Source organism: Myotis myotis, unplaced genomic scaffold (assembly GCF_014108235.1).
Source record: "Myotis myotis isolate mMyoMyo1 unplaced genomic scaffold, mMyoMyo1.p scaffold_m19_p_3, whole genome shotgun sequence".
NCBI classification, from domain to species: Eukaryota; Metazoa; Chordata; class Mammalia; order Chiroptera; family Vespertilionidae; genus Myotis; species Myotis myotis.
Genome location: NW_023416335.1, coordinates 166,083,157 through 166,092,150, shown reverse-complemented (window position 1 = coordinate 166,092,150; position 8,994 = coordinate 166,083,157). Strand labels below are relative to the sequence as shown.

At 44.9% G+C, this 8,994-nt stretch overlaps 1 pseudogene; it reads right to left on the bottom strand.

Annotated features, from left to right (window-relative positions):
- Positions 1 to 460: 460 nt before the first annotated feature.
- On the bottom strand, positions 461 to 1,462 carry LOC118650686 (annotated as a pseudogene).
- Between the last annotated feature and the right edge of the window lie 7,532 nt (positions 1,463 to 8,994).

Sequence of the window (8,994 nt, the reverse complement as noted above, 5' to 3'; positions counted from 1 at the left end):
AGGTGAGTCGCCAGGGCAACTGCCTTCCATGAGGTGACTCAGACGTTGAGTATCAGTCTTTGGCTTTGTCATCTCAACGGAGGGAATCAACCGACAAGGGAAGAGATCACAGGGAAAATGCACTTCCCTTTTCTGAGCTTTGATCCAGAAGTGAGACACATCACTTCAGTTGCTCCTTGGCAGGAAATTAGTCTTACAGCTCCACCTACCTCCAAGAGGGCTGGCAATTCCAGGGAGCACGTGGATAATTGTTGAGCAGGAAATGTCTCTGCCACAGTCCACGGAGGCCTCCTACTGAGAGAGCAAAGCTGTAGATCAAACTAGCCTGAACAGCGGGACTACTGCAGGGAGGACCTTCTCCTGGACAGTGCCCGACCTGCATTGCAATTTGAGTGAGAAACAAAATTTTGTTGCATTAATCCACTGAGACTTAGAGATTTAGTCTTTCTTGCCGCATAGTTCATCCTGTTCTGATTAATACAAAAACATAAAAGAAGATAGGAGTAAATGAAACAATATAGCATACTTTCCCGGAAGTAACTGTAATGCCAATCAAAATACCAGTGGGATTTCCTTGGAGAATTTGCCAAAATGATATAAAGCTCGTGTAGAAATGAGAATAGCCAGTACCACTATAAATAGAATAATGAGGAAGAACTAATTTTACCCAATATTTTCAAAGAGTTAATAGGCAGAGAAATTCTAGGAAATACAGAAAGACATCACAGAGAAAGTACAGTAAATAACAAAGATGTTAACAGAGAATGGATATCCTAGAAATAAACCCAAGTACATTTTAAATATAAATAGGATGGTATTTTAAGTCAATGGGAGAATATGAATAATTCAGAAACATTGTTGTGACAAAAACCAGTGGGGGAAAAATTGCTAAAGTAGTTCACTTCCTGTGTCCAAATAATTTCTAGGTGGATCAATAACTTAAATGTAAAACATGAAAAATCATTGGTTATTTTTAAAAATAATTTTGAACTGGGGAAGATCAAGGGACATATAAGACAAAACTGACACATTTATTATTATTTTTTAAAAGTACAATTTTAATTTATTTTCTCCCAGAGAATTTTTCTTCTCTCCTTAAGGACTTCGCTCCTTCCATGAGCTTCGGTGGAGGCCGTGGGGCAGCACCTGCAGGTCTAAATCGGGGTGGGGGTGTTCGGTCCTTCCAGGCTTCACGAGAATGATTCCCGACTACCTTGCAGTGAATAGCGCAGCTCACACAGTAATGCAGCTTCACATACAGCTTGGGAAGCACATAGGCATCGAAGACACTCGCTTTGGAGATGTCCCTACCGGCTGTGGCCTCTACTATGTTTTGAATGACAAACTTCTTAATGGCCTTGTCCTTGGGCACGCACCAGGCACAGTTGGTACAACAAACAGGGTGCACATGGCCTCAGTCTTTTTTGGAATAACAACTGTTATTCCTTCTTTTCTTGGTCATCTGGGAAACAAGGACCCGAGAGGGGACAAATTTATTTTTGTAAAAATTAAAGCTTCTGCAAGATTGAGAATATTATATTCAAAATCAAGAGATAACCAAAGGAGAAAAAAAATGTTTGCAACTGATATAATAGGAAAGGGGTTTTTTTTGTTTGTTTGGTTTCTTTTTTTTTTAATTAAATCTTTATTGTTCAGATTATTACATTTGTTCCTCTTTTTTCCCCCCATAACTCCCCTCCACCCAGTTCCCACCCCACCCTCCTCCCTCACTCCCCACCCACTGTCCTCATCCATAGGTGCACGATCTTTGTCCAGTCTCTTCCTGCATCCCCCACACCCCTTTCCCCCTCAAGAATAGTCAGTCAACTCCCTTTCTATGCCCCTGATTCTATTATAATCACCAGTTCATTCTGTTCATCAGATTATTCACTTGATTTTCAGGGTTTACTTCTTTAATATTCAAAGAGATCTAAAAATCAGCAAGAAAAAAAAATGAACAATTCAATGAGAAAATAGGCAAAAGTTAAGCAGTTGGTAGCAAAACAAGGAAATAGACAATAAACATGAAAAGATCTTTTAACTTCTTAAATAATCAAATACTATGACTAAACTAAAACAAGATAATATTGTACTTATTATGTTTGCAAAAATAAAATTTGGCTCATACTAGAGGGTATGGGAAACATGAAGTCTCATATATTGTTAATGGACTGTAAATTGTTGCAAGCTCTTTGGAAAGTAGTTTGGCAGTAACAATTAAAATCCTATCTAATAAAAGAGAAACATGGTAATTAGCGTACGTCCGCTACCCTTCCCATTGGCTAATCAGCGAGATATGCAAATTAACTGCCAGCCAAGATGGCGGCCAGCAGCCAGGCAGCTTGAAACTAACATGAGGCTTGCTTGCTTCAGTGACGGAGGACTCCAACGTTCCCCGCCTGCCTTGCCGGCCTCTGAACTTGCAGTTTGAAACATTGTTACAAATATAGAAGCTAAACAAAACCCCAGAAACCTGCTTTCAGCCAGCCGTGGTCTCAGAGCTGGAGTTGATACAGTGTTTCGATAATAGAACCCAAACAAACCAGATACCTGCTTTCAGCAGCAGAGGCCTCAGAGCTGGAGCCAGAGCTAAAGCTGACCCAGAATAAAAAAAAAGAAAAAGAAAAAAAGGAGCAGTTGGGAGCTTCAGTCACCCACCAGCCTGAAAACAGCCCTCAGCCCCTCACCCAGACTGGCCAGGAACCCCAGTGGGGATCCCCACCCTGAAGGGTGTGTGACCAGCTGCAAACAGCCATCATCCCCTCACCCAGGCTGGCCAGGCACCCCAGTGGGGACCCCAACCCTGATCCAGGACACCCTTCAGGGCAAACCAACCGGCCCCCACCCGTGCACCAGGCCTCTATCCTATATAGTAAAAGGGTACTATGCCTCCCAACACCGGGATCAGCGGGGCCGTGAGGTCTCCCAGCACCGGGATCAGCAGAGCTGAGAGGCCTCCTGGCACCGGGATCAGTGTGACAGGGGACAGCGCCCAAACCCCCTGATCACCCTGCAGCTCTGTGTGTTGACAGGGGGTGGGTCCACAACCTCCCTATCCACTCTGCTCTGTTTGTGACAGGGGAAGGCACCCCAACCCCCTGATCAGCCCTGCTCTGTGCCTGATAGGGGGGAGCTCCCCAATCACCCTGTGGCTCTGTGTGTGACAGGGTGCGGCCCCCAACCCCCTCCCCCCATGGGCCCTGCTCTGTGTGTGACGGGGTAGAGACATAACCTCAGCATCAGCCCTGCCCTGAGTATGACAGTGGTGGCGCCCCAACCCCCTGATTGACCCTGCTCTGTGGGTGATAGAGGGCGGCGCCCCAACCCCCTGATCCGCCCTGCTCTGTGCATGACAGGGGGGAGTTCCCCAACCCCCCTGATGGGCCCTGCTCTGTGCATGGCAGGGAGCAGCGCCCCAACCCCCTGATTGGCCCTGCTCTGTGCATGACAGGGGGACAGGGGGTTGCGCCACAACCTCCCCATCAACCCTGCCTTGATCCTGCTCTGTGGGTGATAGAGGGCGGTGCCCCAACCCCCCAATCAGCCCTACCCTGAGCGTGACTGAGGGTGGCATCACAACCTCCCAATCTGCCCTGCTCTGTGCATGACAGGGGGCGATGCCCCAACTCCCCAATCGGCCCTGCTCTGAGACCAACCAGGGGCTGCACCTAGGGATTGGGCCTGCCCTCTGCCACCCGGGAGAGGCCTAAGCCAGCAGGGCGTTATCTCCAGAGGGGTCCCAGACTGCGAGAGGGCACAGGCTGGGCTGAGGGTCCCCCCCTCCCCCCGAGTGCACAAATTTTTGTGTACCGGGCCTCTAGTTTAAAAATAACATTGTCTCTAGCTCAGCAATTTCCCCTTCTAGGAATTTTTCCCACAGAAACACTTGCACAAGGAGGCAAATGTATACTGTACAGGGACAACATGATCATGTTATTTGTAGTAGTAAAAAACTAATGAAATTTAAATGCTTATCAGGAGAGAACTAAATAAACTACAGTGCTCTATAAAATGGAATACTACACAGCTGTTCAAAATCAATACATGTATCTGTATTGATATGAAAAAATGTCCAAACTAAATTATTTTATGTGGAAAAAAGCAGGTAGAATACAGTATTGTTACAAATGAAAAGTCCAAGGATCATCTTTTATACATATATTTATATACATGTATGTCATATATAAATACAAATTTCTAGGGGAAAGAAATCATAGCTATGATTATGATCAGCTATAAATACATTATATGTGAGGGTATAGGTGAAGAGATGGGCTTTTACTTTTCATGTTATACCCATTTTGTATTGTTAGAATTTAACTTGTACAGGCATTACTTTATGATAAAAAACAACAACAAAGATTTAAACCATCAATTCTTCCAAGCAAATATCAATTTTATTTTTTTACCTGTCAATCTGTAATTAAAAAGATATTGGCAAATACAGAAAATAGTTAGACATTCAGAATATGTTCTAAATTAGTGAACTAAGTCACCAATCGTAGTGAAGGAGGAGCCACAATCTCTAGGAACTGTCCTGTTTCCCCTGCAAGGAAAACATCCCCAGGTTTTAACAATAGCCTTTATCAACATTCCAAAAAGAAAATCAATAATAGTAATAGTTCGTATTTATTGAGCCGTGACTATGCTGGATTTGGCACTCAGCCGTTTTTATGAATTATCTCACTGAATCCTCACAAACTCCAAGCAGTAGGGCCAGCTATCGGTTTCATTTTACCAGTTTGGAACTAAGAACTAGAAAGACAAACTAAGAACTATAACAAGAGATCCAGGGCTTGTGTTTCAAAGCATTTGTAACATGCTTTCATGGGGCTTCCAGGCTGACTGCACCACTTCCTCTCTGGGTGTCCTCAGGAGGGTGACTTAACATTCCCCATCGGTAACATGAGAATAGTGACAGGACCTACCTTCCAGGGTTGTCATGGAGATTAAGTGAGATGATACATGTGATGTGCTTAACTCTGTGCCTAGCACACAGTGAGCTCTCAATGAAAGTGAGCTACTGTGCTGTTTGTTGCAAGGCCATTAGAAAGTGGTCTCTTCTTACCTATCCAGCCTCACACCTTTCCATTCCCCTTCCCATCCTCCTGGAACTTAATCTCCAGTCTTTCTAACCCCCTTGCTCTCCCCTCCCGTGGATTTCCAAGTCTTCTGCGCCTCTGCTGCTCGCTCAGGTAGTGCTCATGCCCACCTTCCATCCCTTCTTCACCTGGCTGACCCTTATTTATTATTAAGACTCAGGATAACTTAGGAATTACTTCTTCCAGGAAACCTTCCTTGATCTCAACTTTCTGGGTTAGGTGCTCCTTCTTGAGTTTCATCATCCTGTGCTTCCCTCGCTCATGGTATTTGTCCAACTGCTAAACTGTAATGTTCTAAATGCTTAGTCTGCCACCATCCAAATCTGTGGGTTCCTGAAGTTGGGTTCAAGGTTTTCTTCATTGAGTTCCTCCCGTGCTTAGCAATAAAGATTTGCTGAATGAGTTAAGTGGGAACTGAAAGGAGAGTAGGCTACTTTTCTGCAACCTTTGTTGACCATCCTCAGGAGGTTATTCCTTTAGGAAAGTAGAATGTAAATCAGGCAAGTGGGGTTATTCATGTATTAAATTATTTTATTAGTTCCTATTATTGTTCTAGGTGTAGAGGCCACCATAGTAAATGAGACAAAGAGTTCTGTTCCCTGGTGGTTATAGTCTAGCATGAGTGGGAAAGAGAAAGACTATCAATAAATAAGTGAAAAGATTTAAATAGCGATAAGTTCTGGAACAAAAATACAACAAGGTTAAGGGTAGAGAGTGATAGGGAGCAAAGGGCTAATTTAAACTTTGCCATCAGGGAAGGCCTCTGTGGAGGTGACCTTTAAATTGAGCCCTGACTGACAGGAAAGGTCCAGTCTTGCAGAAGTCAGGGAGCAGAGCAAGTTGAAAGGCCCTGGGTGAGACTGAGTTTGCATTTTCACCGGCAGGAAGAAGGTCTGGGTGCCCAGAGCCCAGTTTTATCAAAAATGGGCCACGATGGGACCTAATAAGGCCTCTTAGGTCATGATAAGGTATCTAGATTTTGTTCTGCCCACAATAGGAAGCCACAAGGGTTTTACACAAGACAGTGAGATCATCTGATTTAATATTTTTAGAAGATGACTCTGGGCTCTGTGCAGAAGGCAAGAATAGAAGCAGTATCAGGTTATCACTGTGGTTCAATGAGATGATTGCAGTTGGAGCTGGAGATGGAGAATCGTGCATGAATTTAGGCTGTCTTGGGAAAGAGATGACAGGACTTGCTGATGGATGGAGTATTAGAAGGGAGTAACACGGAGTAAGAGGAATCAAGAATGATCCTTAAATTAGACGAGCAGCTGTATAAACCAAGGTGGTGAAGACTAGAGGAAAAACAGGTGTGTGGGACAAGAGGGTGGGGAGGAACCAAAAGCTTAGTTTGGGGCAAATTAGGTTGGAGATGCTGCTGGATACCCAAGTAGAAAGCACAGCAGCCAGTGGGCTCCATAAGCCTGAAGCTTGATGGGTGCATCTGGGTTTGAATTCCAAATCTGCTGATCACCTGCAAATGACTGACATCTCAACAGGAGGGAATAGGATAGAGCAAATGAGGAGCAAATGAGTGTGGAAAGATGGTGGGGTGAAGCAGGGGATCCCTCGGGGGTGAGGACGACGGAGCCCCAACGCGCTAGGGCTTCTGCATGCACGACTCGGGGGACCAGGTTCATTGACGCAGATCCGTTTTATTGAGGAACTACAGGGGTATATATAGCATGAGGGGACCAATCAGAGGGAGACACGTTGCTATAGGCGACCAATGGCTGAAAGGCTGGGGTACTATGCATGTGGCTCTAGGAGTTAGTTCAGGCGGGCATTGCTACTTCCTGATGTGCGGAGGAAGCATGTCATGGTGGAGTGTGCTCACACCATTGCATCAGCCGCAGCCCTGAGACATACTTCCCGAGCTCTACTACAGTGGGGGAGGGAGAAGGTAAAAGGAGAGGAGAGGAGAGGAGAGGAGAGGAGAGGAGAGGAGAGGAGGGGAGGGGAGGGGAGGGGAGAGGAGGGGAATACTTTAATAAAATACTCAGAGTGGTTTCCAACTTTACTGTTTCTCTACTTTAACTGAACAACTGCTCTGATTTACCCAACTAGCTGCCAGTCTGGGGGCTTCCAAGTAGACGTGTCCACTGTTCCCCTTCAGCTTCTCCCATGGGGTCAGCCTACTGCCCCCCAACTCTCTCCTAACTCTACATCATCAGCTCCTATTTTTACAAAATCATAATTGCAATAACAAGGGTACCTTTCATTTTCATAAAAGGTCTGGAAGGATCTACCCTAAAGTGTTAACTGCTATTTCTGCATGAAGAGATTTCAATTTTTTCTTATCTCCATGCACGTGACTAATAATAATGTGAACTAGTATCGACTTGGCAAGAAACCTTGTTGTACATGAAGCAGAGCTGCATGCAAATGTGAGCTCAGCTGTACACCAAGCACCTCAGATTCAGAGAGAGAGTCAAGTTGGGCAAAGGGCCCTGGAGCAGAGGTTGCAAGACCTGATCTCTTCATCCTGACTTGATGACAACTGGTTTGGAGCTTGAAGAAAGTCATTTGCCATCTGGGTCTCTCTCCCTTCTTAGAACAGAGCAGCCAAGTGATGGGGCCAGATCCTCCCAAGGTTGGCTGGTGCATAGGAAACAACAGGCTACATCACCCTTGCGGAACACTGTTCAGCCATTGAACTCAAGCATCTCAAAGGCTTATGTACCATGTTTTGTTTTAATAGAGAGGTAGCACTCCCCCCCTCCCCCTCCATTTATAAAGGTCGTTATAGAAACTTGGGAATATATAGACTAACACAAAGGGAAGAAAAAAATATATGTTAAAATCCCACCCCTTGCCCTAACTGGTTTGGCTCAGTGGATAGAGCATTGGCCTGTGGACTGAAAGGTCCCAGGTTCGATTCCGGTCAAGGGCATGTAGCTTGGTTGCGGGCACATCCCCAGTGCGGGGTGTACAGGAGGCAGCTGATCGATGTTTCTAACTCTATCCCTCTCCCTGCCTCTCTGTACAAAAAAATCAATAAAATATATATTTTTTTAAAAACCCCACCCCTTGAAAGGAGTTCTAGTCTAGAGATCTCCAGGGGCTGAGGCCTGCTATTCTGAAAGTGCAGGAGGAGGAGAGAGCGGAGGGTCACCGCAACCCCCTCCTGCTTTTTGTTTTATTTGTTTGTTGTTTGCTTTTTTCACTTCCCTGTTGTGCAGTGAAGAGTTACAGACTTTGACTTAGAAGTGGGGTTCAAATAGTTTTAACTCTGCCAGATTGACTTGACACTACTGTCCCAACTTTCTTTTTTAATTTTTATTCTTAATTGTCGTCAAAAGACAAATAACAAAATGTACTGTTTTGTTATGTATATTCACGATTGTATAACCAATCTCCAGAACATTTCACCTTGCAAAACCAAAGCTCTGCACCCATTCACTGACAGCTCCTCACTCCCCTCCCCCAGCCCCTGGCAAGCATTACCTACTTTGCATTTTGTGAATTTGACTACTCTAGGCACCTCGTGCCAGTAGAATCACGTGGCGGTTTTCATTTGTGACTGCTTTATTTCACTTACATAACGTCTTCAATGTTCATCCATGTTGTAGAATGTGTCAGAATTTCCTTTTTTATGGCTCAATAGTACTCCACTGTATAGATGGAGTACATGTTTTGTTTATCCATTCGTCTGTCGATGGGCACTTGGGTTACTTCCACCTTTTGGTTATTGCAAATAATGCTGCTCTGAACTTGAATGGACAAATAGCTCTTAGGTACCCTGGTTTCCATGGCTTAACCTCTTGAGTTTCCCTATCCTTTGCTGTAAAATGGGTAAAAGAAGAACACCTGCCTTTCACTACCCACAAGGAGGGTACTAGTAAAACAGTGAGGGCCAGGAGCAGGAGTGTTCGCACTGCCACAGAGC